Consider the following 23,054-nt stretch of genomic DNA (forward strand, 5'->3'; position numbering starts at 1 on the left):
ATATGAGTGCTTATTTTCAAAAGAAACAGGGTGGAAAAAGTGTGTGCAATTCTCATGAGAGTCTGATTGCAAAAGGCATGGTTGGAGCTGATTAGCCTGTTTACCCTGCCAGTTTTCACACACAGACAGATAGGCAGTCTCATGCATTTCCCCAAGCAGATTCTGGAAAAGGCTGATGAAGAAAATGAAATCCGCTTTAATTTCCATTTTGTTACTCAGCCCGTTGTTGCAAAGAGGGATAGTGCTTCAGCTGGAGATCTCTTGTCATAAGCAGAAAAAAAGGACTAATTCTGGGACAATCTTTGTGACATATCAGTAGTTCCTGAACTTATACCCTCATTTTTCCTGCCAGGGCTGAGATTTTTGATCAATTGGTCACAGTGCGAAAACAATTTGCTTTTTCCTTCTACTTTTTACTGTTGCTTTGCAAGTGGCTTTTTTTTTTTTTTTTTTTTTTTTTTACTGTATTTTAAGTTACTTAAAATTTTAATGTTTCCCGGAGTATCTTTTTAATCTTTGGGTACTTGCAGAATATTTAATTTAATGGGAGGAATAGAAGTTTTCCTTTCTAAATGGTTTCCATTGCTCTGGTGGCTCTAAGAGCCACCCTCCCTTCTCCCTTATGGTCTCTTTTCCAGCCTCAGATTTTTCCATACTTTTACTTGTGTTGTTGCTTTTATTGAACAGTTGTTTTCTTTTCCTAATTTTAAATCGCTATTCACTTTTCTGTTAAAACTTGAGGTTTGAATTTGGTTTCGGTGTTCAGTATGTTATGCGGCCCAGGGATCCAAAGGTAGCACAGTGAGAAATGCATCATCTCTGGGGGATTCCCTGCTGTTTGGACTGATTTTCCTGGGGCTACTTATAACAGTTTTAGCACTGCAATATTTAGGATCCTTGGGATAGGTGAAAATTTATGTTTGTTTTCATTGTTTTTTAATTGCTATATACTTGTAAAGAAGTGTCATGAGTGGGATACATCTTACCAAATATCTGCCATCCAAAATTTAGGTACCTAATCTAAGATAATTTAATTTTCTGCTCTAAATTAGAAAGAGATACAAGTACCTCCAGACAGCAATGTACCCTGCTTTCATTCTGTCTCTGCATTTCACTGGGTCTCGGGAAGATCAATGTAAATTAAACATAGTTGAGGAATTTGGAACTGTAGGAGAAGTCATCAACAGGAAAATATATAGCACCAGGGAATCAGACCTGCCAACTAGGAAATCATCGGGCATTTCAAAAAATAAAATTAAAAAAAAAAAGAATGGTAGAGCCAGCAGAAAAAAACAGTAGGCAAAAAGTACACCTGATTCTGATTATACTAGACTGTTCTGGTACAGTAAAAAAAACTTCATAGAGGGTGTAAATATAGTTTACTCCCACAGGAAGGCTCTTTTACCCCTGTTTGCTTCAGATGTCATCTAACTTGAGTGAAGGTGCCGTAAAATTGAAAATTAAGAAAGATGTGTCTTTTTAAAAACAGATTATGTTATGTGTCTACTGTATATTAAACGAAATACATATTAAAAAAAAAAAAATCTCCAAGTCAATTTCAGCATCTACGATTGATAGCTTAGGACATATTGGCAGCTACAAATTGCTTGTTGCCTGTCTAATGCATAAGCACATTCTCAGAATGGTATTTACTTTGGCATGAAAAGTATCCTTCCTAGAAATAACATGATTATGCAAATAGTGTCTTGCCCAACTTTTCACTCTAAAACAGACATGCAATTAATGTTTCTAAGCTATTATCTCCATGCCAATATTTGGGAAATACCTAATTTATAACCAAAAAGGTTTAGGACAATGTCTGTATTGCAGGGACACCCCTATAGCAAGAAGGCACTCTGGACATATCCCAGAATTTTAATTTGTAGACTGCTGTGTGCACCAAAACCTGTTTTAGTTGTCTTGGCTCCTATAGATTGGATTATAGAATTATTTATTCTCCTCCAAAAGTGATATAAAGGACTTTTCTAAGTAGGGAGATCCCTAGTGTTAATATAGACAACGTGCAGCTGATTGAAGCTAGAAAGTAGGAAAAACTATGGCTACCAGAGGATCCTCAGCTCCTCTGTGTTTTGGCACCTCATTCAGGGAAGATTTTTTTGTTCTGGGTCCTTTTCCTGATTTCTACAGTTATAAAAGTTGCAAGTAAGGTGGGTGTGAGAGCAGTGGTTCCACCCAAGCCCTCCCATAACAGGCATTTCCATCTTCTGGTGATGGGACACCACTTCCTCAGTTGCAACAGATGAAGGCCCATCTGACAATATTAACCTGGAATGAAGCAACTTGCAAAGCGGAAGTTTCAAAAGGCCATTTTACAGGCCGTTTGCTGGCAGTAGGGGTGAAATGTATCACTCAATGCTTATTTTGCAGCTATTAAACCACAGAAGAAAAAAGGAACAAACAAAGAAATCTAGACAGGAATGCATGTATGAATGCTGAGATGCTGTAACTGCAATTACAGTTTGCTGAGCTGAGATAGGTTTGAGAGAAGTGTGTTTTCTGATTTCTGATCCCAGAGTTATTTTGGACTTCAATATTAAGCAACATATATATATATATACAATTCATAAATATTTATATACTTCTGGGAGTGTGAGGTCTGGATTTCATTTTTCTAGAAAGATTTCATCTTTCTATTTCCAAGTTCCCTGTTCCCTAACTGCTTAGCTCATACATTAGGCTTTCAGAAAGCTTTTTTTCTTTTTTTTTTTTTTTTCTACCTAGCCTAAGGAAGTGTTAAATGCTTTCTGATCAACCCTTCCAGAACAAAGTGAATTCTGAATATCTGTCTACAAATGTGTACTTCAAGGTATGCAGGGAAATGGAGCTAAAGAGAAAAGTGGAATCTTTTTCAGAGTTCAGACGTCAATGTTTGAACTGAATGATCTGTTTTGAAATGAATGGCTGTACCTGAGTTCATGATTTTCATACATGTTCATTCTGTTTTAGATACGGAAGTTTTCTTGGGTTTTAATCTTTGATACTTTGTCCCCACTACACTACAATATCTTTGCTGAAGATCTGAGACACTGCAACCAAATTATTTTAAGAAGTTATATAACTGTATTGCACAGCTAACTGTACTAAGCAGTTTTGCTAAATAACATGTGAAGCTTGCTGTGAGTCAGATTCAGATGCCCTCTCTTGTGTGGAATATTTCCATGCCACACATCTAATTAGAAATGCCCAGACTAGCAGTTTGTTCAGTTTTGTTAGTATCCTTATTTTGAATAGGTACAGAAGGTGCTGACACATGGTGTTCAAATACTTTCCCATAGGCAGAGGATGGCAGTCATTTCAGTATTCACGGTGTGACATGCATTTACAATTCCCTTGCATCAGACCTCCTAAGGGCTGACAGGTAATGAGGCTCTTTGCATGTGATCTTGTGCATTTTATTATTATCACTAGATTCTAATAATATTCGAATGTGGGATAACAGGTACAAGGAATTTTTAGCTACATTGCAAAACATTCGGAAAATAATTTGGTCAGGAACCTCAGTTTGCCACTGCAGCTGCCTTTAGTTTTTCTGATTACCTGGAGTTTCAGACATGAGTGCAGGTGACACTTTCTCAGTTAGGAATAAAAATGCTAACCAGTCTTGTAATTTTATTTTTATTTCTTCATCACATTTTTTTTCAGTGCCCCTTTCTCTTCACTATCCTATCGAAACAGTTAAGAACCATGATTTGGATCTTTCAGAGGCATGTAACCTTAGGAAAGCAACCATAGCAGGCCCAGTAAATGCAAAAGAGGGGCAGGACTTAACTTTGCACTCATATATGCAATCACAAAAAAATTGGGACCAGAGTAAATGCAGTATGAACCATGCATGTTACTGGTTCTTTTTTGTTAAAGGCCATTTTGGTCTTTAACTATCTAGTTCTGACAGTTTTGCTGGCACTTCTGAGGCCATGCCCAATTCAGCCAGTCTTCTGGAACAGCTGAAAGTATAACTATACACAGTTTAATTATAAATGGATGAGATAAAAGTGTGAGAAAATTAGGGCTGGTCTTTCCAGCCCAAGAACTCGGGCATTTGTTTATATTTTTTCTCAAGGTAGGTGCAGGAGAATTGCAAAGGCAATGTCAAGGTTTCATTTAACTTGAACGATGCCTAAATACCATCAAATGTAGCTGCTGGTCCCAAAGTCAAAGCACTCACCCAGCAAGACATGGCTGTTGAGCAGGGCTATGCTGCATGCTCCTGAAGGAATCTCTTGGGCTGGGCCACACCTGCACTGTACTGTGGAGAAGGTGAGACAAATGCTTTCACTAAATTCCTTTTTGTATTATCAATATAGTCCTTTCCTAATGAAATGTTACAGTGGGTGACCTGTTTTTTGTTGCTGTTGCTGTTGTTTAAGGAAAACAAACAACAAAAGAAAAAAATTAAAAGAAAACCATCTTGTATTATGTTTCTACCACATACTCTTCCACTTCCAGCATTGAATACAGTTGTCTTTGAAGGGACATACAATACATAATTTAATGAAGGTTTTGGTATGAGAGCTTCAGAATTGTTGTCTCACATATGCAGATACAGCCAGTGTAATAAAATATGGTATGCATCTATGCTTTCTATTTATGAGATGCTACAATGTTATCAGCTCCATTTCAGAAGGCTTGATGGGGTCTGAAACAAGTATAGCTAACCAGCAGGCAAATGTCTGCAGCTGTCTAGAAGAGTAAGTTTCAGTACTAGCAATCCTGTTTCCTGAAAGCTTCTCTTTTATGAGGAATAAAAACATACATTATTATCCTAGAAATCAAGAGAAAGTAAACGCATACATATTATTTCCAGGAGCAATGTAAATATTACTGTGCTGCTGTATACAACTGTACACTGCTTAGTAAATGCTTACTGAATTTCAGTAAATGCTTACTGAATTCTACCACTGAAAAGATCTTCTAAGTGTCTGAAGAAGTTTATGTGCAATTTAATAGGATCAGTATTAGCAGCATTAGCACTGATACTTAAATGGGAGCTCTGATCCAGCTTTAAGCTCTTTGAGTCCTGAAGACAATACTTATTACAGCAACATAAGTATCATCTTCAATGCCATTAAAATAAAATATGAATACACATCAATTTCAGTGTCAGGAGACATACTGTAAATATCAACAATAATTCAACTGAAGATCTCTCTGGAAGCCTATAAAGCCTGAATACTGAAGCACTAGCTATACAGAAATTAGAACTCTTTGAGTAGTACTTATGGATATAGAATATCTTTGTGGTTTTTTTTTTTTTTTTTTTTTGTCTTTCATTTTTCTAGAGCGTTCACAAAGAAATTCTGTGATTTAAAAATTCATTAAAGTGAAGTGCATCTCAGCAATGCACAAGCATAAGGATATTTTAAAAGTCTTTAACACTGTTATTTGTGATATGAATTTCAAACCTGCCTACCTCGGTTCTTTGAATACTGCTCAGACATGGTATAGCTGAACCAAAGTGCTCAAAGGACAAAAGAGTGATACTTACTGGCAATTCTAACTGGTTTGTGCCACTCCAGCAATGCAAGAAAATAGCAAATCTGTTGTCTGTTGTGCCGTAGCTGTCCATAGTTGCTTTATGGCTTCAGAATAGCACAAGTTAGATGAAGAGTTGTTGAATATGGATCAAATATTCACAATTATTCTTCATTAGCCTCATCCAGCTTTAAAGAAAATATACTAACTGTAACCAGGCTATAATAAATCTACCAGAGTTACCCTGAAGCAATAGTGCTGAAGCAATCATTATTTTTAATAAAAGGTCTGGCAGTAGTTCTTACCAATAGTTCTTACCATTGGTACCCAAAGTAAGTGCTTAGGCTCATTAAGGGTCTAATTGTATCTCTGGGAGAATGAGCTGCTTTCTGCATGTCAGCTGATCAACAGGAACTGCGTCTGCATTTGCATTTACTGTAAACACTTCTGCAAAGCTGAACCTTGGAGTGTTTAATATATCTTATCATGGCCAAGGTTTATGTACCTCCCAGACCTAGCTCCCACAAGCTTTCCAATATGTCCTCTAGCACTGGTCCTGTGTCAGCAGAAGCACTCCACTGAGCAGCTGGGGCTGTGGCTGACCCTGCCATCCTGCCCCCCTGCCTTTTTTATACATGATGGGGCATGCAGTGTTACCCATGCCACCACAACCAATCGTTTTGTGTTCTTTTACATCCTAATTCTTCAACTATCTGTCAATACCGGGATGTAAAGTTATTTTCTGGAAGAGTCATGCTTTCTAAAGATCATCAGTTCTGCCAGACCTTAGCTTTTCAAGGTGGAACTCCTAAGAAAACAATGACCTGGCTGAGTGAAATGGGCTTGGTCATGTAAAACCCTTAATACCTGTATTTGGTAACAGATACCTGTATCTGGTAACAGGTCCCAGTAGGCTATAGAAATAAAAGAGGAATAATGTTATTGGCTAAGAAAGGGTCTGAAAGATCTGTAGCATACTACTGGTTATCTTGGTGTGACTCAGGGATGATGCTGCCAGAGCAGAAATGTGGGAGATGAGGAATTTGAAGCAAGGAAGCATTGCATTTGGCAAAGGTATAAATCTCTGTATTAGCAGTTGTTTTAGAGTAAACCAATGAAGTGGAACATTCCCTGGCATGGGAAAGGTTTTGGAGGAGAAGGCAATGGTTAAGGAGATCTTTGAAAGAAAGCTAAAGTTTGGAGGAGAGATTCATAAAAACAAAAAAAAAAAAAAAAAAAAAAAGAGAGAGAGAGAGACTGAGGACACTATGGTAGAGAGATCACAGCTCTAAGGGACTCAATTTTTGTATAGCCTACTGCCAGAAAGGTCAGAAAACAGCAGAAAGTCCTGGACTACAAGAAGCTCACAGTCATCAGGTAGTGAGCAACCCACTGATTTAAAGGTGGGGACAATCTCATTGATCAGTATTGCTCTCTCCTCTCTTTCCATTTAAGTTATTTAATACAGTCCTGCCACATCTTTACTTTGTATTCAGATATAATAGTTCTGCTCAAAAACAAACAAAACACAATACAAATGGGTTTGATAGCAGTTGCAATGCAGCGCTTAGGTGAGGAAAGACCCCCTAATGTGGTTCAGAATTAAACCTGAATGGCAGATTTGTCATCAACCAGTGAATTTGTGACAAATTCAATATTGAAGAAGAACTCATGAAATATTGAAGTATATGAAGAAGAATTCATGAGTATTTCTTTATAACAGTTATGCATTTGTTCTATCACAGATGTTTTATTATGTATCTTCCATTTTCTAGTGAAATATTTCCAAGTTCTAGATTGAAAGGACTTCATTCATATGTCTTATTTCTCTGGACTAGCAGATGTAATAGCATTTGCTTCACAGAATCACAGAATTTCTAGGTTGGAAGAGACCTCAAGATCATCGAGTCCAACCTCTGACCTAACGCTAGCAGTCCCCACTAAACCATATCCCTAAGCTCTACATCTAAACGTCTTTTGAAGACTTCCAGGGATGGTGACTCCACCACTTCCCTGGGCAGCCTGTTCCAATGCCTCACAACCCTTTCAGTAAAGAAGTTCTTCCTAACATCTAACCTAAAACTCCCCTGGTGCAACTTAAGCCCATTCCCCCTCGTCCTGTCACCAGGCACGTGGGAGAACAGACCAACCCCCACCTCGCTACAGCCTCCCTTGAGGTACCTATAGAGAGCGATAAGGTCACCCCTGAGCCTCCTCTTCTCCAGGCTGAACAAGCCCAGCTCCCTCAGCCGCTCCTCGTAGGACTTGTTCTCCAGGCCCCTCACCAGCTTCGTCGCCCTTCTCTGCATCCGCTCAAGCACCTCAATGTCCTTCTTGTAGCGAGGGGTCCAAAACTGAACACAGTACTCGAGGTGCGGCCTCACCAGAGCTGAGTACAGGGGGACAATCACCTCCCTAGCCCTGCTGGTCACACTGTTCCTGATACAAGCCAAGATGCCGTTGGTCTTCTTGGCCACCTGAGCACACTGCTGGCTCATATTCAGCCGACTATCCACCATCACTCCCAGGTCCTTCTCTGCCTGGCAGCTCTCCAACCATTCCTCTCCCAGCCTGTAGCTCTGCTTGGGGTTACTGTGCCCCAGGTGGAGGACCCGGCACTTGGCCTTGTTGAACGTCATGCAGTTGACCTCAGCCCATCGGTGCAGCCTATCCAGATCCTCCTGCAGAGCTTTCCTACCCTCAAGCAGATCGACACACGCACCTAACTTGGTGTCATCTGCGAACTTACTGAGGGTGCACTCGATGCCCTCGTCCAGATCATCGATGAAGATATTAAAGAGGACCGGCCCCAGCACCGAGCCCTGGGGGACGCCACTAGTGACTGGCCTCCAACTGGACTTGATTCCATTCACCACGACTCTTTGGGCCCAGCTATCCAGCCAGTTTCTAACCCAACGAAGTATGCGCCAGTCCAAGCCAAGAGCAGCCAGTTTCTTGAGGAGAATGTTGTGGGAGACGGTGTCAAAAGCCTTGCTGAAGTCAAGGTAGACCACATCCACAGCCTTTCCCTCATCCACCCAGCGCGTCACTTTGTCATAGAAGTAGATCAGGTTTGTCAAGCAGGATCTGCCTTTCATAAACCCATGCTGACTAGGCCTGATCGCCTGCTTGCCCTGCAAGTGCTGTGTGATGACTCTCAAGATAATCTGCTCCATGAGCTTCCCTGGCACTGAGGTCAAACTGACAGGCCTGTAGTTTCCCGGGTCTGCCCTCCTGCCCTTCTTGTAGATGGGCGTCACATTTGCTAGCCGCCAGTTTAGCGGCTAAAAGTTTCACTTTTTAACATGATTAGAACATGCCAGCATGAACACAGGTCTCTACAGATGATTTCTGCAGAAAAACAAACCACCTCTACTACCACCCCAGACTCTGAGGGGATTTCAGAGTACAGGATAAATTAACTTGTCTTATTCTGTATGCTTTGGGAACATAAACTTTGACTACAGAGAAGGGTTTGGCAAAGCCCCTCTTAAGGTAGCCCCTTCAGTTGTCAATTTACCTGATTAAGCAAGCTGTTTACATGGGTAACTTTCTGCAAGAAGTATATGCCATGACTGGGGAATTAATCTTTTACACATGCAGAGATGAAAAGGTCAGAATGTAAATAAACAGAATTTATTTATTTCTTTTCCATCATCCCATTCATTCATCCTTCTTATGGATTAATGAAGTATCAATAGAAGGATTAACATAGAGGCAAACCACACTATGAGAGTGGCATTCTTGCAGTAAGGAACACTGAAAAATTCATGAGCAACAGCTTCCATACTACCCTAAAAAGCTACATCCTTCTGGAATTCCAATGAGTCAATGCTTATTCATCCCTTTCTAATGGTACACATGCTGTAACTCCAGTTACTACAAATTCATATCATGGGAAAAGACAAAAGCTGTTTCTAAAGACCTGGAAGCAAATTTCCCTGCACATGTCTCACGGCAGCTATGCAAATTAAGATTATATAGCTTGTGTTAATATGAGGTGATACAAAAAATATTTTGGGCTCTTTCAGAGATCCCATAGTACATCTCTCACTATCGAGGCAGAGATCTAACTTTCGCTGCAGTCATTATTTTATTATTAAAAGTGTATGTGTCACTGATAAGAGGTTTAACAAGGCTAGTAAATGAGAATTGCAAGTTGTATTCTGTACTGAGTTTTGCTCAGCAGAGAGGTTTGACATTTCTGCTGATGTCAGCTGCCATGGTAGACCCTTTTCATTTGTACAGAAAAACAACACCTCATTACAAAGGGTATAATTTTTTCCGTTCTCTTTTAATCTCACCAATTATAACTCACATTTACAGTCTAACTGAATGACACTTTGTTCAAAACATGCCAAATTGTGCTGGTTTGGGATCATATGTCAATGCAACCAGAACAAGGTTGAAACTAACAGATACAATATTTTGATATATAATCTGAAAAAAAAAATCATGAAACCTGTGAGACGACCTTTTGAATAGTGTTGTAATGCTGGTTTCTTATACAGTGAGTGAAAAGACTGATATAATATCATATGTATGTCAAATATATCCATTTTTCAATCCTGGGAATGTAGATATTGGCAGAACAGTGGCTTTTATTTATACTACTTGGTACAAACAATACTTAATTGTCTCAAAATATACATTGAGAACATTTTCTTTGAAGCTGCTCTGAAGACAGAAGTCAAGACTAACAAAGGTTATTGCAATTCCTAAGTCCAGCAAAAGGACAATAGCAAACCACCTCTAATAATCTTCCTTGATGTCCTATCTGTTTCAAGAGGTTTCAGGACAAGATCCTCTCTTTCAAGACTGGTTTCCTTAGCAGAAGTTCAGTGACCAAATGTCCCGCATGAAGATACCCAATACCAGTATTAGTCATATTGTGAAACTAATCACTCTAGAAAGTGACTCTGATTATTAACACTACACTACAGGTTTGGAATAGGTATTTTTCCAGTTTGAGGGAAGTTCATCCTGTACAAAATGACACTAGATGTATGATCAAGCTACTGGAACCCATCAAGCAAGTTCACTCTGGTTTTTTTTGGAAAACTGTTAACTTAATTTTAACTGCTGCTGATTCAACCATAAAGAGGTAGTGCAATCCATAAATCATAAACTGCAGAGATATGATCACTGTAGTTTTGGAGCAGCAGCGTATGTACTTTTGCACGTTGTTGAGTTAACAGGGTTGTTGAGGGAAGCTTAGAGCAAAGGGGACAGGATAGGGACAGGGTACAGGATAAGGGCAGTCTGATTGATGGTAACTAAATGAAAAGACAAGTTATACTTCCCTAACTGTGTATGAAGAAAATAAAAAAAGGGAGTTATCTTTTCCTTTCCCATGAATGGTGGGTTTTGCTGCCCCACCATTCTTTCTTCATTTGCAGCCTTAAACAGGGGAAACAGCTGGACTTTGAGCTGAAATTCTCCTCAGTATCCCTTTACCCTGCCTAAGTATTCCCCCACATTCACGTTCTCCTGGACTGATCACATTTCTCCTTCTCCTTCTCCTTAAGCAGTACTGGGATAGCTAAGGAAATTTCACAAGCAGAATGATTTATACTGTGTCCCAAACCAAGAGTATTCACAAAGTAGGAGTTCTAGACATTTTCCCAGGTTAGCGCTTGCCATTATCTCATAGGCAAAATAAAGCTTTCCAACACCTCACCAAATGTATCTGCACACCAGTGAGCAGCAACAAAGGTTAAAAGTTCTGAGAGGGATAGAAGAAATACAGATATTTGAAGGAGGAGTGAGACTGAGAGAGGATGAAAGCAGCGAATAGGGCAAAAGTAAGGCAAGGGGTACACAGCAAATGTTTGAGGCAGACCAGAGAGATGTAAATGTAGGTGGATGCTTTCCTGCTGCTCTCCATGGATCCTGACAGCAGCACAGGACGGTGTCACCCATCCACATAGTCCTCCTCTCCATTCATTCCATTAATCACTGGCTTCCACTGAGTGTGAAGCACAGAATGAGAGGGGTGCTCTCGTTAGCATGTAGCCATCCTTCATTTCAGTTCTCACTGCCAGTCACACATGTCAATCTGAACAAGCAGTAGTCTAGACCTCAAGGAAAAAAGCATAAGTTGGGAAAAAAAAAAAAAATCTGATGACTGTGGAGGAAGATAAAAGGAAAGGAGAGGTGATGGTTGCAGAAAGGACATAAAGCAGGGACAAAACCCAATTTTCTCTGCAGGATGGTGCAAGCTATTAAAATATTTTCTGTTGGAGTCATGGTTAAAATCTGTCAAGCCAGGAGTATTCTTTTTTTTTTTTTTTTCCCCAAATTAGTGGTTTTCTTAAATTCTCATCAAGGGTTAAGAGCACTTTATTTGCAGGATATCATCTTTTCATAAATGTGGCTAACTCTTGCCAATAGCTACACCTGGGATGTAGCCAGGCTTCTTATATGAGGGGAAGAAGTCCAATTTGTACCATTAAGAGATGTGAAGTGGTGCTGTTGTGGCACTCTTAGAGTTTGAAGGTCTTGCACTGTCTCACAGGTCAACTCTTATTCTCCTGATGGCATCTGCATTTAAATTTATAAAACTGTTTGGTTATAAGTTACAGGGCCCACTGTATCCAGTTGCAGTTATACCCACTTAAAGAAAACATGCAGCTGATCTTTCTGTTATTAAAGACTAGACTAGTGCAAGGGAACTGGAATGACAGGTTTCAGTTTGAGCAAAATATTGTTTAAAAAGTAGATTAAATATTAAATGGCTATTTAATTCTCCCAGCAGTACAAGAATTCTAAAATATATGAAATCTGAAGTATTTTTTCTGCTCATAAATTTTTTGGTGTTCAAGTCACCAGTTCCGTATCATTTATCCTGCACTTGGCTGTTAACTGAAGTGTCTCATAGAGCTCATTATCGCTGACTGATAATATGCCTCAAAAATAATCTTTTTTTTTTTTTTTTTTTTTTTTTTCCCCCTTGATTAGTAAGATTTCTACACCCTTTATATATAGGCCTGTGACAAGAAAAATGCCAAAAGACTTTGAGTGGCTACATTTTTGTTTTGTTTTGTTTTGTTTTGAAGTTAAAATACACAATCAAAACATTTGCTTTTTCTTAGAGCCTGAATTTTGTATTTATTGCGCCCATTTTATATTATGTTGGTAGTGTAAAGTTGTTTTATGCTGAATTCAATTCAGTTTATGTCTTCTTGAAAGACAAGTACCCCTCTGGTTGAGTGTGAATCCAATACATATGTATACTTTGAATTTTGAACTTACAAATGAATGTGGTGATAAACACCACGCCTCAGATTATCACACCTCAGAACCTCATAGATTCCTTTAATGTTTTATTATCTCTACCTCAGATCAACAGGCACTGGTCATCCATCCATCAAGCAAATCAATGTTAAAACACAATAAAAAAAAAAATGGAACTGCCGTAAAGAGCTTCCACATTAGTTGAACACAAAGTTCTGTAAAGAATACTCTAAATTTCTTTTTAATCATATGAAAAATTGTGAAGTACCCATTGCTTACTTGACTCTAGTGGACTTTTTTTTTTTTTTTTTTTTTTTTTTTTTTCCTGCATGTATTTCATGTGTCCCATTGGTGTAGTTGTGTCTTGGTTACACTTTCTGGCCCCTTGAGTTTATGTTCACGGTCTTCATTCACTGATGTGCTAGCAAAAGTTCATATTTTTCATTCTTTCTATCTTGTAAATAAATGACTAAATAGTTCACTAACAGATAAATATCCTAATTGATTTCAGAGGGATTTATGTGTTTGTAATTAGTTACTGAAATTCACTCTATGAATTCTAACATGCTCCAAAACTGACCAAAACTTTTTTTTTTTTTTTTTTTTTTTTCAATAGAAGCTAATGCATAGTGTAGGATATAAAAATAGCAATAAAGTAGGATTTGTGTTTGCATGACTCAGTGTGACTATATTCATGCTCATAATTCAGCAAACTTGAGAAAATACGTCTCCCCTGACCCTGCCACAACACATTGGCAGCTTCAGTATGAAACATGCATTCCTGAGCCTGCAGGTGATTCTCACTACAGAAGGAAGATCACATATTCACAACTACCCAGGAAAACCTGAGAACTGGTAAAATGGAGGATAAAATACAACTTCAGAAGATTATTCAAAGGAAGCCACTCTAAAGTCAAAATCCTCAAACTAGATTTAAGGTTTGAAGTAAGGCAATTCACCTCAAATAGGAGCAAATAAAAGATACTTTAAAAGCATAGGATTAAAAACTAGACATAAAAGAACAGTGATACCCTCTTTTCAAGTAATAGAACAAACTATATTATGAGCAGCATTTTGAAGTGTACATCAAACTGATTTTCCCCCCTTTATCCTTTTTAATCTCTACCAGATGCACTTTCTTTAAATTCAAGTTTTACATTCCAAACCATAACTTGTCTGGACACACGGAAAGAGCATTGAGAGACATTAGTGGCATTCTTTTTCTTTTTCTTCCTCTGTCACTTCATTTTTTTACAGCTGCTGAAAGCTTATCTTAAGATTTTCAGTTTTATAGATTGGGTTTACTTTATTTTCATCCACGTTTTAGGCTCAAAAATTCCATACTATTCTTCTGCGGGATGCTCACTGTGAAAAAGATGCACCACACATACAAATTTATATATAAATGACCCCAAAGACAATCTGACATGATTGTTGTTGGCAGGGTAGAAAATATATTCACAATGCTATTTTAAAGTTTAAATGACAGAACATATCGTGATTGAAATCTCCGAATGAAAACACTGTAGGTGGAAAGAAGGGTTTTCATTAAGACACACCAATACTCAGTAGCACTTCTTCTGCGTTGATCCCTCAGGGTCATAATTTGCTCAGGAATGATGAAATGCAGTTTCCGTTCCCATAAATGTTTTAGTGTTTTTTTTTTTTTCCTTTTTTTTTTCTTTTTTTTTTTTTTAAGAGATTGTCATTAATAATTTTCTCTTTTATTATTTCCTTTCTCTCCTTCTCCTCCCTTCCACCTCATTTAATTGTGGGTCATGATGGATTTACTGTTTACACTTTTTCTTTTAATTAGAACTATATGCATGTGAAGCAAAACATTGTGCTACTAGTGGTTTTTGCCTGTTTGTTTGTTTGTTTGTTTTCCTGTACAAGGAATGCCCATGACTATTATCCTGCAGTAGTAGAGTCTCTAGAATAGGCTGTTGTTTTTTGTTTGTTCGTTTGTTTGTTTGTTTTTCCATTAAGGCAGCACAATAATTTCTAATGATGTTTAACAAATTCTGGACAGTTTCAGCAAATGTCTGCTGACCTTATGCTGTAAACATAGGAAACATTCCAAGGATTATAAAATGCAGAGAAAATTTTATTTTATTTTATTTTATTTTATTTTATTTGTTTTGTTTTGTTTTGTTTTGTTTTGTTTTGTTTTGTTTTGTTTTGTTTTCCGCAGGTAACAATCTGACTGTTTTTTATTTACTGTGAATCTGTTCAGCAGGGTGAACAAGAATAATTGCATTTTTAAACATTGTCAAATCCACAAAACATAAAAAGTGCAATGCATATAATGTTGGAAATAACTCTTTGTGAGGAAACTCTAGGATAAATAGTACAAAATAAACCCCTCATACATCTGATTAATCAACTCCATTCCCCTTTTCCCCTCGTCTTTCAAATTCATGGGCAAATGACATTTGCCTTTCCCCGGCATGCACCTTGCCATTAAACCAGGGAGTTTGCCTGGGGCCATACCTATATATCTGATCCATGCATAATGAAGCATGAAGCTGCCAATTGTAGGGAGCGTCTGCTGTGTCAAAGACTGATAGGCATTTCATTTGCTGAACTCCCAAGGGCCCTCACACATCTCAGGGTTCATGTAGTATTTATTTTAGGCACTCACATTTCTCATCTGTGAACTTCACACCATATGTAGAATGAGTAACACAAGCTCTGCATGAAAAAGCTCTCCAGGTAGTTTTAAATGTAACTCAGTGGAGTGGGTACATTGTGGGCTTGAAAAATAGGCTTGCATGGGAAATGAAGGAATATTAAGCTTTGTCCATACAACAGCTGTCTGAGTCTTTCACTGGATAAGAATGGCCATATTCTAATAAGATCACTTCTCTAAACTTCCATTGCATAAATTGTTGTGTGGCATGTACTCTGTGGATCTACATTTTTCACAAATTATTGCTTCTCTGCTATGCTGTCTACAAGGAAATGCTCATGTGCAGTCTTGTAAGGTCTGAGGCTCACAGTCAGAGGGAGCCTGATGGATAGCTAGCCCATATGCTGTGCATCTTTGAAATCTGAAGGCTGAAAAACAACCCTGGAAGGATTGCTTTAGTTCTCAGTATCTGACCTTACAGAATTATTAATGTGAATGTGTATCTGTTTATTTTGCTGCTAGGGATCTAGAAAATTTTTTTGTATGAAATTCTGTCTTTTAGTATTAACATGAGGGAGAATAATAAAGAGAGCAAAGTAAAATAAATGTCTACTTGCTATAGTTTTCTTTTCTGAACAGGTGTTTTTAAGCATAACAAAACCTTTGATATTTGCTTCTCTATTTGTACGCGAGGTGATTACAAGAACCTTGAAAAATCTTTGCATGTAAACATTCACGGAGGACACACTCATAGGACAGGATGATGTAGACTAGACAGCAAAAATGACCTATAGAAAATTGATCTGTTTGGCTGCTGGGAATTAAGCTTGTTTCTGGGAGGAGATAAATACCATGTTCCCAATCAGAAGTGTTTAAATGTGTGCATAACATGAAGTCTTTTGCTATTTCAGTGGTTCCATTCCCAGATTACTCTAGTTGAATTAAATGCTTTTGTAGGTGCAGGCTGTGACACGACTGGACCCTCTGCTGGTTTGAAGTGCCTTTAATGGAGCAACGTCAATTTAAAACAGGAGCATTGTTGCCTTGGAATTCCACCTTTATCTGTTTCTAACAGTCTGCTTTCATGGGTGCTCTCAGTGTCCAAACTTCTTTTGGGATCAGTTTTCTCTATTTTGGCTCTTATTGAAGAGGATTCTTTTATTTTTTTATTTTTTTTTTACCTTTACAAATCTTCAAAGGCCTTTTCGGAGGGTGTTACATGTCTTGTACGATTCATAATAGGCAATGCTGTGAATGAGACAGTTCACTACTATTAAGCTAATGAAATACAAAGTGTAAGTGGTTTCATTATGCCAGCAGCAATTCTTTCTTACATTTCATTGCAATGCTTATTCAGTAGTATGTTTTACAGTAGGAAATTCTATTGATTTTTTTTTTTCTTATTATTAACTTTGAGCTGTAAAAAGACATAACAGAACCCTACTCCATGTATATATAATCTTGAAAACAGGCTGAATGAATAGGGTTGCCTGCATGGAATTAGGGTATTACAATAATGAATGCAATCATGTTGTGAAAGGCTTTTTATATTGTTCATGGTCACACAAGAGTGCAGCAAGATTTCTCTGGCAAATAGCATTTTGGCATTCTCTGGCTTTCAAATTCCTAATCACAACTTTATCTTAATGTGAAAATTTTATTTCCAGTACATTATTTGTTTGTGTGCACTTATAAGCATATGCTGAATGTTAAAAAAAAAAAAAAAATGTACAGTTCATTAGCATGGATGAAATTAAGTAGGTGTTATTGACAGAAGAATAATTGTGCAGTGGTGAATTCAGTTCCTTTCATTGCAGCTGCTGCGGGAAAGCTGTAAGCTGTCTTTAAACTGCCTTATTGGTACAAATACATGCATGTTCAGGTGTCTTCGTTTATGTGCATACATAATATATGCAAGAAGACAGGTACTGCATGTGTGTATATACCTACGTGGCCTGTGGGCATGCACATTTATTTTCTTTAATTGCCATGTTCAAAAGACAGAGAAAGGCATGCGAAGGAAAGATGCAGACATTTCCTGATTCATGTGTCATCTAAGACGCAGCTGACTGCATTGCAGGTCTTCTCCTGCTGTCAGTGGAATTCAACCATGATGAGGAGGGACCACCCTCTAATGGAGAAAAATAGTATTTCGGCTTCGGGCCTCATTTGAATATTGGCTTTCAGCTTTGCTTTTGTAGCATGATGCAGTGAAGCAGAGACCACACAGTACCTTATCACAGAAGGGGCAATTTACAGACAGCTGGCCTGAAAATGTGTCAGATGCTTTCCATTCAGACTGCTCCCAATACTTTAATCCTGTGGTGTAGAACCTCATTTCTGAGTTTAGTTTTTAGTCAGTTTGTATTTTATATATGTCAACAAGCATTTTAGACGTAAATCCTAGCAGCATAAATGGGCATTTCCCCTCTAAATCTCACCAAGAAAAGCAGTGCTCCTAGCAAAGAGATTTCATAGTCAGGCAGTTGCAGCACTCTCTGAGAGGTGTATTTATTTCAGAAGCCTACATGCATGTCTGCTTAGTTGTGCAGATTAAAAAAAAAAAAAAAAAGACAATTTATCCTTCTTGAAGGCAGACTTAAGTATCATGCATGTAAAAACCTCTAGCTCTGCAAAGACATATCCCCAAATACAACAAATATTTCCCTCAACAATTTGAAAATTTCCTTTCCACAAGGAATCTGTTTGGGCTTGTTGATTCTTTTTCTTGTTCTTGTTGTTTGGTTGTTGATTATTTTTTTTTTTCAGTTAATATTGTAATTTAGAAATGTCTGTTCATGCTGTTCAACGGGATATACAACAAGAAATACCCAAATGGATGTTCAAGTTCTCTGTCAGAGAAACAACATGACAAACACATTGTATTCACGTATAACACCATGCATATTCATTACTAGGAAGCATCTCTTTAATCAGCACTGAAAATACTTAGCCAACAGAACTGATTCATATATTCATTGCTGAAAGGCTCAAACCCCTCCAAGTCTGTCAGTATAAGCTTATATGTATTGTTCATTTCAGTTCAGGTAAACCTTAAAACGGTATAAATTATGTTTTCCAGCCAGTGGGTAATTCAGACATTCACACCTGCAAAAGTCTGCAGAGGTGTTGTAATCAAAGATAATATTTAAAAATAATAATAATAAGGAAAGCATTGTTAACCATTTTTTAAGAAGTAATTACATTACACCTTTCTAAAATTTCCCTGATTGCTTCAATAGTGAATGAAAGTTCTTTTCTTAAATTGCTGTGTATTGCTGCTACACACTATTGACAGCAGATCTTGATGGAAAAATCTCTAGTTACTGTATTGTTTTCCAAATTTAAATGAAGAATAATCAGAAATTACATGCATATGTACTTTCACATGTACATACACATACACACTCATATATACATGTACATACATACATATATGTGATTTGTGATATCTTTTTTTTGATTACCGGTTTCTAAAGCAAATAATACCTGTATACAGCAAAGAGAATTGTTTATATGCTCCCCTGTGCAGGAAGCACTCACTTTATGTCAAATAAAGCATAATACAATGACATTTCCTCTTTCTGGCCACTTTTCCAGGTGGTGTTTGTGATTCTTTGCAGGCAGAAGATTGCATGGATAGCAGCTGGGAGGAGGGACGCTTGGGCAGAAAGTCTAGTCCTGCATGTATAAGAAAAAACAGCTGCAATCTGGCTCAAAATTTCTGTATTCTGTCCTTAAATTTTGAGGTGCTCCAGGATGATGAAACATGGAATGTAAATGAAACATTGAAATCTCATGTCTAAATGTCTAAAATGTTTTGAAGAAATTGAGAATGTAATACAAAGAACAGAGAAGAAGAGAGCACAGGCTGAGCAATACATTTTCACAAATAAAGAGCTGCAATAAATAATATGTTATTTGATTGATTCAGCTGAGGCAATCTCTGCATTACCACTTTTTTTTTTTTTTTTTTTTTTCCACCATTGCCCTATGAAATTGTTAAAAATTGTCACTTTAGAGAAGTGAGATGGCAGAATTTACCAATTCAGTCCAATGCAACCGTGCATTTCATCTGCTACTTTTCTGTTTAATGACTTGCATGGCTTTTATCCAGAACTAATTTCATGTGGATAGAGGTGCCAGTACCTGTGCTAAAACACTAATACATATTCAGGCTGTAGCACAGTGGTCTATACTGTTCTGCAGTGAGTCTTGCTACTGTCAGTCCTTGGTGTGAAAACTACTCTGGTATTTATAAAATTGGCCTCCTAGTGCTCTTGAGGAGCTGGGTTTTTGGATTGTTCTTGTTCCTCCTTTCCAGGGGAAGCACAGAGAGCTGTGGAATGTGATCACAGCATGCTGGAAGTCAGTGACCAACATGCAGTATGAAGTTTTACTTTAGGAGATTTATTCCTAAATTGAGGGGAAGGACACCACAAAGATATTGACTCACATGTTTCAGGATGGAGTTTGCCTCAACTATACTTACATGCACCCCAAAAATACTCTGGCTGTCTAAGACTCCATTTGTAGTAAAAATGAAAAGATTTTACTCTCTTGCGGTGAGTCACCCTACAAATCATAGGTACCAGATACTTACCTTAAAATTGGAGGAACTGATCCTTCGGTAATGTGTCTTTCTTTCTTGATGACAAGGGAACATGAAAAATGATTTTAGCTTAAATGCCTAATTTTCAGGTCTCTAAATTACGATGAACCCTGCTTTACACAACTAGATAATTATTTAGATCCCAATTAACCACAGAGAAGACTATGTAAAGTGGAGCCATCAGTGAAATACCATGTTGATACTTCAATGTATGGGCTACAGCCTGAACATTAGATGTTTTCATCCAGGTTTAAAATAGTGCTAATAAAGGAGCTGCCTTGGAGAGCTGTCAAGTCTCTGTACACCTGTAATGGAAAACAGATTTGAGAAGTTATGGTTAAAGACTTTGCACAAATGCAAATTAAGGATTAATTGAGTAATAGCTTCTTGCTCAATGTACAGCCCATGTACCATTTTCTTTTCCAGGACAGTCAATTTTTTTCTTCTTAAAATAATTTTTCTTCTTAAAAGAATTTTGAGTTGAAATGATGGGATGATAGATGGGATAGATGGGATGATGGGAAGAGAGAGAAAGAAAGGCAGAAAGGCAGAAAGGCAGAGAGAAAGAGAGAGAGAGAGAAAGAGAGAGAGAGAGAGAAAGGAAGAGAGAAAGAGAGAAAGAGAAAGAGGAAGGAAGGAAGGAAGGAAGGAAGGAAGGAAGGAAGGAAGGAAGGAAGGAAGGAAGGAAGGAAGGAAGGAAGGAAGGGAGGGAGGGAGGGAGGGAGGGAGGAAGGAAGGAAGGAAGGAAGGAAGGAAGGAAGGAAGGAAGGAAGGAAGGAAGGAAGGAAGGAAGGAAGGAAGGAAGGAAGGAAGGAAGGAAGGAAGGAAGGAAGGAAGGAAGGAAGGAAGGGAGGGAGGGAGATTTAATCTAGCAGGTAGCTCTGGGTGTTGAGCTGCCTACCAAGAGCAACTGGTAGGATGGTTAAACTGGTAGGATGGTTAACCTGGGGATGGTTATCCAGTGTGAGAACTGAACTAAAATGGCTGGCTGGCTGCTTACATTCAAGCTGGCTTCCATCAAGAGCAGAGCTGGAACACCACCTTCACACATGACTGAGGTTGTTATCACATCTTTTTCCAAGTCTGGCCATCATCCCTTCCTTCTTTTGAAACACTGCTGCCTGCACTTCTATGTAGTCTAAATCCACCTTCATCTGTTGGCTTTTACAGAGCTCTGTGGATGTACTACATCTGAGATTTTTAGCCACTACCTAAAAAATCCTGTTTGATTTATATACAGTGGGTTAAATTTGGTGGCAGTAACATCACACAGTCCTCCTAGCTTCCAAGTGACTACAAGAGTATAACTGTTGGCAGAGGCTATCTCATTTTGTCTTACCAGGGCACAGTTCATTTGATCATTTTAAGACTTGGAATCACTGTTATCCATGGTCTGACTTGAACCATCATTCTAGGTGCATTTATCACCTGATTAATTAGGAATTAAAGCAGAAGCAGGTTGCCCAGTGAATTCTGTATCCTTTTTTTACCCATCAATAATGGGTGACACAGCTCCACATTTTGAACTAACACAGCATTGACTTCTTGCCTTTTTGCAAGGGAAGAGATCCATCTTGGAGAAATATTGCACATGCTCACTTGGAATGTTTCCAAAAATTGATTACAGGTAGTTTACTTGTCTGCATGTAAACGATCTTTCGGCATAGAGGACTTTGCATGTGACAGGGTTCTGGACACAGTAGTTGGTCAGAACATCCCAACAATGAAGAACAAAAAGCTCAGCTCAGGTTTCATTGTTCTGAAGGCACCAACCTTCCTTTCAAAAAAAAAAAAAAAATTCCAAGGCTTATTAACAAATTTACACCTCCTCATTATGCCTAGCTATGTGATCCCATGACACTGCATTAGTAACCTGCTCTTTCTCATCACAGTAGAGGTAGCTTTTAAATCTCCACCATGCAATAAAAGCAGGAAGACAGTCAGCCTTGGCTCTGCTGCAGGTCCTCCTATGCTATCGGTCCATGACAAAAAGCCCTTGTCACTCTCAAAGTTGATAGAGGAGATGCAGTTCACTTAAAGCTTGTGTCTGTCTCTGTTTCGTTACTCAAAGGAGGCTGATATTGCTCAGCTTTAATGAACTTATTCAAGAATGGTTTCAGTGGACATATGAAAGGGGGAGACAGATAAGGCATTACTATGCAAAATATATATATATTTTTTATTCGTCTTCAGATTTACAATTTATCCCTCCCCAGTCCAGACATGAATTACGTAGTCATAGATTTATTTTGAACTATTAATCTTTTCCACAATATACATTGAAGACTGGCATATTTTTGGCAAATATTGTAGTAAACAGCCTATGTTCTGTTTTACACAAGTATTTAGAAGGAGATGTTAATCACACAGACCCTAGAGCCAATGCTGTCTCTAAAAGAAAAAAATACCTTGAATGTGGTGCAGAGGTGAATAATATATCATATTACTATTTTTTCTTCATACAGCACACTAATACAACAACGTTTATGCTGAGCAGTATCCCAGAAACTCTTATAACATTCCTAAACAGCCTGCCTATTTTTCATGTTATCAGCCAGTGTAGTTAAGGGAGTGAAAGTTCAAACGTACTTTCCTTTTTTATTACCATACTGAAAGCTTCTACTTAACAGGCTGTCTCAGGTATGCATGAGGGTCAGAGGAACACAACACTCCTACCCATTAGATTAGAAAAAGTAGATCATCTAAGGGTAGAAATATTATAGAACTGATCATGGAGTATCCGTTAGCAGAAAGTACTGCCAGAGAATGATGCTTCAGCTGCTGTGTCAGGGTCTGCTACAAGTGGTGATGCATGAAACTGTCAGTAGCAAAAGTAAAGACCAAATTAGTCAATTAATATGTCTATCTTGAAAAATCATAGTCATTGTCTTTTTGTTGACAACAGAGAATAGCAGAATTGTTATTCTGAAAAATATGTTCAATGAACAGTGGCCATTTTGGAAATGTAGCTTGTGAAGCTATATATGACAGTTATTGATATATATATATATATATATAAAGATGAAATAAAATAAAATATAATATACATGTATATTTTCCATGCTCTATAGAGTCACTTGG

The 23,054-nt window shown here is 38.0% G+C and overlaps 1 protein-coding gene across 12 annotated transcripts in view; it reads right to left on the reverse strand.

Annotated features, from left to right (window-relative positions):
- Positions 1–23,054, reverse strand: part of LOC311434913 (uncharacterized protein) — a gene marked incomplete at its 5' end in the record, with an annotated part of 781,460 nt that overhangs the window by 294,662 nt on the left and 463,744 nt on the right. The window lies entirely within an intron of this gene.

This window comes from Aythya ferina, assembly GCF_964211825.1.
Source record: "Aythya ferina genome assembly, chromosome: 3".
Taxonomy (NCBI): Eukaryota; Metazoa; Chordata; class Aves; order Anseriformes; family Anatidae; genus Aythya; species Aythya ferina.